Consider the following 6216-nt stretch of genomic DNA (forward strand, 5'->3'; position numbering starts at 1 on the left):
TATGTCACATTTGTGATATGCTTCAGAAGTTTCCTTGTCAATCATTTATATCTCTATTTTGTGAACTTGAACTTGGAATTCAAATTACATGATGAATTTCAGTCACAGGAGAAAACAGCCTTTGTGAAGGATGTGAGTTGGGAATGGCTGTTCCTCCTTGTCCAGAAATTCAGTGCTGATACGCCAAAGGCAACTTCTTTGATACAAATTTGTTCACGGTTACATTCAATCTGGAAAACAGCTCGACATTAATCTCACTGAAGGAAAGTGTGACTGCGTTGTATGTTTCAGAGTGTTTGTGTCGTTATGTGTTGCATTTAACCGAGACTGGGGACATGACGCGAGTGGGAAGGTTGATCCGAGGTTTGGAATATTTGTCAATCAGGAACAAGAAAAATCAAAGGAACCAAATAAGAAAACCTATGTCTCGTGGGTATTGAGAGACGGTGAGAAGATATTAAACTTTGTTCCATTCAATCCGGCTGCGATGAACTTTGAATTTTTCCGCCTTTTATAAACATTATTTGAAGGGTCTCTGTAACAATGTTCAGTGTTGATGAGAGTGGGGTCTGGGTGAGCAGCTGCTGAGTATGACAGGGTCAGGACTGGATGCAGGAAGTTCTCTGACACTCTCTCTCCCTCTCTCTCTCTGATGGCTTTGAGTTGATTTTCAAGTGTTTGAATAAATGAAGGAAGTTCCCTCCACGCATTTGTTTGGACAGACAGTGTAGTATAAGGATGTAAAGGGTTAATGCTGAAGATAGTGGGATCAACCCCTCCCACTGTCAGAGTGATGATGTAACAGTCACATGAGATGAGGTTTGGGAGAAGAGAGAGCAGCACCAAAGATGCCAGCTTAAGAGGTTTGATGAATGTGTATATAGTATTGTGTAAATTAGAAAAGAGTTCTTAGTTCTTTCAGCAGGAAATGTGTCCAGAAAATATTCAGGAGTCGGAATGCAGATATTAATTCCAAGTGACAGTTCTGGGTTCATTTAACAAAAAAAAAGTAGCGAATAATATTGCTCACCGATTGAAATCCCCCAGTGAGGAGACAGTTGAACAGGTGATCTGTTGGGGCATCCTTCGATCCAAGGTTTCGGCAGCATTTAATCTCCCTTTTTGGTGAAATTCTCTGTTATTTGCATCTTTTTTTAATCAGCTTTCTTGGGTGAGTGAAAAACTCAAAAAAACTTAACAGTTCCATTCTTCCTTCTTCCCATCAGTTTCTCTTTTCTGTCTCAGATCAATATAATGATGAGAATCCCAATTTAATCTGCTGTTTCTGGTGTTTTATTCATTCCAATCAAAATTCAACATTCCAATCAAATCTATTTGTTATTCCACAGTGTCTCTCCATGTGTTTTATTCTGTTGTATTCTCTCACAGTCTGTTTGATGATCAATGTTACATCTCAGTCTCTGTTCTGGTGAAGATCAGAAGCAGTGTTATCTGTTTGCACCACCCGACAAGTCGGCCTGAGGCTGTGTCTCATCGATAATGTGGAGTTAGGAACATCGAAACATAGGAGCAGGAGTCGGCCACTCAGCCCATCGAGACTACCCCGCCATTCAATATGATCTTGGCTGAACATCCACTTCAATGCCCTTTTTCCCACACTTTCCTCATATTCCCTTATGTCATTTGTATTTACAAATCTGTCAATCTCTGCTTTAAACATACTCAACGACTGAGCTTCCACAGCCCTCTGGGGTAGAGAATTCCAAAGATTCACAACCCTCTGAGTAACAACATTTCTCTTCATCTCTGTGCTAAGTGGCTTCCCCCTTATTTTGAAATTGTGTCCCCTGATTTTCGACTCCCCAACCAGGAGAAACATCTTAGCTGCATCTACCCTGACTGTCCTTTAAGTATTTTGTGGGTTTCAATGGGATCACCTCTCATTCTTCAAAACTCTAGAGAAGACAGCCCCAGTTTCCCCAATCTCTCTTAATAGGACAATCCCACCATCCCAGGAACAAGTCTGATGAACCTTTGTTGAACTCCCTCCATGGCAATAATATCCTGCATAAGGTAAGGAGACCAAAACTGTACACAGTACTCCAAGTGCGGTCTAACCAGGGTTCTATACAATTGAAGCAAGAATTCACTACCCCTGTACTCAAATCCTCTTGTGATAAAGGCTAACATACTATTAGCCTTCCTAATTGCTTGCTGCACCTGCATGTTAGCTGTCAGTGACTTATTGACATGGACACCCAGATCACCCTTATATTCTATTCCTCAGTTAATAAAGGAAAGGATTCCATATACCTGCTGAACCACCTTATTAACCTGTACTGCTACTTCAGGAATCTGTGGACATTCACTCCAACGTCCCTCACTTCCTCTACACCATTCAGTGTTTTACCATTAATTGTGGATTCCTTTGCCTTTTTTGACGCGTGCTCTCGCTGTTCCCTGCTCTCCGAGTGAACTCTTGCTCCCTCTCTCTCCTGGGCTCTTGATGCTCCACTCTGCTCTCACTGTTTCCCACTCTCTTAATGTATCAATATTTGTTTGCCTTGTGTTTAATTTAAAATATGGATTAACTGTATTTTACAGTTGTAGGTTTTATTTGGTAGTCCTGTACAAGTTGTGGATTGGTATTTAATATTTAGCTCTGTGAAAACGATTGTGAATGAAAATATAACTTTCAATCTTATACATGGGCTGGTCTGCAAGCTCCAAGTCCTTCATTTTGTCGTCATGGAATTGATACTGTATCTTTCAGTCTTAATCTCTGTGGGATTTTTGAACTGGCATGGAATGCATAACTTGGTCTAACGTTCCGATGTACATTTTTGGGATTCAAAGGATGATAGGAAATAGGGGCATTAGGCCATTCAGCCCATCAAGCCTGCTCCAACATTCAAACAGATCGTGACTGATCATCTACCTCAACGCCATTTTTCCTGCTATCTCCATATCCCTTGATCTTGTTAGTATTTAGAAATCGATCGATTTCTGTCTTGAATATGTTCAATTATTGATCTTCCACAGCCCACTTCGATAAAGAATTCCACAGATTTCCCACCCTCTGAGTAAAGAAATTCCTGCTCATCTCAGTCTCAAATGGCCTGCCCTTATTCTGAGTCTGTGTCCCCTTGTTCTAGACTCACCAGACAGAGGAAACATCCTATCCATAACTACCCTGTCACACCCTGTAAGAATTTTGTAAATTTCAATGAGATCACCTTTCATTCTTCGAAACTCCAGAGAGTTTCGGCCCAGTTTCTGTAGTCTCTCATCATAAGACAATCCCACCATCCCAGGGGATTAGTCTGGTGAATCTCTGTTGCACTCCCTCTGTGACAAGTCTATCCTTCCTTCAATAAGGAAACCAAAATAGTACAGAATATTCCAGGTGCAGTCTCAGCCAGACTTTATACAATTGAAGCAATACATCTTTAACCATGTACTCAAATCCCCTTTCAATGAAGCCAACATACCATTTGCCTTCCTAATTGCTTTCTGCACCTGCACACTAGCTTTTAGTGTCTCATGAACAAGGACACCCAGGTACCTTTGGACATCGACACTTCTCAACCTCTCACCATTTAAGAAATACTCTGTCTTTCTGTTTATTCTCCCAAAGTGGAGAAATTCACACTTATTCACATTATATTCCATCTGCCATGTTCTTGCCCATTCACTTACCCTGTCCAAATCCCCTTGAAGCCTCCTTGCATTCATTCTGTACCTTTCAATCATGCAAATTTTTTCTGTTGTGTTTCAAGGTTTATATTTAAAATGTAACCATGGTGACAGAGTTTATTTAGATCTGATGATGGGTTTGTTTTTGGACTGTGATTGATGTATCAACCTGTCAGCTGTATTGAATTGGAGTGAAATGGAAACAACTTCTGTCTCTCCTGCTGTTGTTTGACTGTTGGATTGAAAATGTGTCTCTCGACTTTGGGATCAGTGTCTGTCTGACTACTTCTTTTGTTTGTTCCAGTGGAACTGATGAGCTGGCAGTATCTCTGTGCTTTGGGAGTGATCCTGTACCGACTGTGTGTTGGAACGAGCTCGCTGCACTTTTCCTTGTGTCCAAGAATCACCACATCCAGTCAGGTTCCTTCATGTATTTTCCTGCAGGAATGAAAGAACTGGTGAGACAGAAGATACAAAAGCGATCAATGTAATCGTCCCAATAATAATCATTATGAACAATCGCGAAATGAAAACCAGGAACACAAACAGTGTCAGTGTCTGACTCCACTGCAGTACTGCAGTATTCAGCTTCTGTTTACCAGGTGTTTGCAGTGGTTTTACAACAAGTTTGTGACATTCAGAAACAACACAAGCCCTGCACTGCTCAATGACAGGGACTGTCCGATAGAGCAGTGACCTTTACACAGTCACATTTCTATTTCAACGGAAAACAAGCAGCCACTATTTAAAACGTGCCTTTCATGCTTCTCACCTGGTGTCTGCAATAAACGCTCGTTATTTTGCGGCTATTCTTCCGCCACTGTTCACGATCCAACAAACAGTGAGAGACTGGAACTAAAGCAGGAAAATTCCCTCTCCTTTGGGTGGTGAAATTGTCAGTGATTTTCAATAGTGATTTCTTCCCATTGTGTCTCCCTGAGCCTGTACAGACACTGTCTGAGAATGAACTCTCCCTTCCCCGTGTCCCCGGCTCACTCCATGTTCCGGGAGCAGCTCCTGCTCCACAGTGTCTGTTACAAACACTCCCGACTCCCCCTCAACTTCCCACCACTCAATGCTAATCTCTGAGCACATCTGCGGACACGCTCCCAAAGCAGTGGCTGCTGGAAGCAGATGCTGTTTGTTCCCTTCCCCCGGGCCTGGGAAGTCTCCATTAGCAGCTGATTTAAAGCATCTTCCCCTGATTGAGTGAATGGCCTCACAGACTGGGTTGGGGAAAGGATGCGCATGCGCTCCACTCCTCATAGTGACGTCCCACAGGGGGCGGAGCAACACCGCGCGTGCGCAGATCTTTGCAGCAATTCAGCATTCAAACATCAATGGGAACTTTCCCCATTTCACCCTCATCAAAGTCCCAAAGAAAGTGAAGAGGGGCTTGGACTGGAGGGAGGGGCGGGGTAGGGGGAACCTAGAACCCAGAAAGCTGCCCACTTGCCCCATTTAGATGCTCAATTTGCGGTCATTCCCTGCAGGGGGTTTGTTATTATTGAGCCCCTCCTGGTAAAACAATCCGATAGAAAGAGGGGAGAAAGGAGGGAGCCGGTGTGTTTGCTGGGACCTTGCAGAATTCATTTCAGCAGCAAAAGTCCCGGGTTATATTAACCCGAGTGAAACACACTGTCAGTGAGAGGAAAACCGAACGGCCCTTTTCATCTTTTCATTGGAAACAAAGTAGAGCCGGAAGTGCGGCGAGCAGAGCAGACACACAAGCTCAATGACAGGAGAGCTCGGCCGTCCCTGAGTTTCAGCTCCCGGCTCTTACATTTCCTCATCCACACTGTCTTTCCTGTGGATGTTCAGGGATTCCTTGTCGGATCTGAGGACTGTATCCATTAAACATTCTGAGTCAGGAGATCCACACACTCTCTGTTATCAAGATTTATGGGCAGGAATGTTTCAAAACTTTGTCTATTAAATCACTGTATTATTCACAGAACTAATGAGGCCATCGGTTCATTATTCAGGTCTTGAACTTGGTTTGGGTAGACCGAAAACTGAGAGGTTCAGCACCTCTCCAATCCTTCGCTATTGGCCGTGTGGCCTAATGGATAAGGCGTCTGACTTCGGTGTATTTAATGAAGTTATCAGAAGATTGTAGGTTCGAGTCCTGCTATGGTCATTTTGGGCGATCAGTGTTTAGCACCGCAGCCTCACAGCTCCCGCGACCCGTGTTCAGTTCTGGCTTCTGTCTGTGCGCAGTTTGAGTTCTCCCTGTGACTGCGTGTGTTTCCTCGCACAGCCAAAAGACTTGCAGATTGATTGGTAAGTTGACTATTGTGAATAGCCCCCAGTGGAGGTTGGTGGTGGGGGATGTGGTCGGGAATATGGGAATAATGTTGGATTCGTATAAATGGGTGGTTGTTGGTCGGCAGAGACTTGGTGGGCCGAAGGGCCTGTTTCAGTGCTGCATCTATTAATAAATAACTGATTTTTTTTGATGAAATAACAGAAAAGGTTGATGAAGGGAAAGCAATGGATGTTGTCTATATGGATTTTCAGAAAGCGTTTGACAAACTACCACATAAAAGGCTGGGTAAC

At 43.3% G+C, this 6216-nt stretch overlaps 1 non-coding gene across 1 annotated transcript; it reads left to right on the forward strand.

The window, feature by feature from the left end:
- Nucleotides 1-5708: 5708 nt before the first annotated feature.
- trnar-ucg (transfer RNA arginine (anticodon UCG)) lies at nt 5709-5797 on the forward strand. Its single transcript is given in 2 exon segments — nt 5709-5745; nt 5762-5797. It is a non-coding gene; the product is annotated as a tRNA-Arg (tRNA).
- The last annotated feature ends 419 nt before the right edge of the window (nt 5798-6216 follow it).

This window comes from Heterodontus francisci, unplaced genomic scaffold (genome assembly GCF_036365525.1).
Source record: "Heterodontus francisci isolate sHetFra1 unplaced genomic scaffold, sHetFra1.hap1 HAP1_SCAFFOLD_61, whole genome shotgun sequence".
Lineage (NCBI taxonomy): Eukaryota > Metazoa > Chordata > Chondrichthyes > Heterodontiformes > Heterodontidae > Heterodontus > Heterodontus francisci.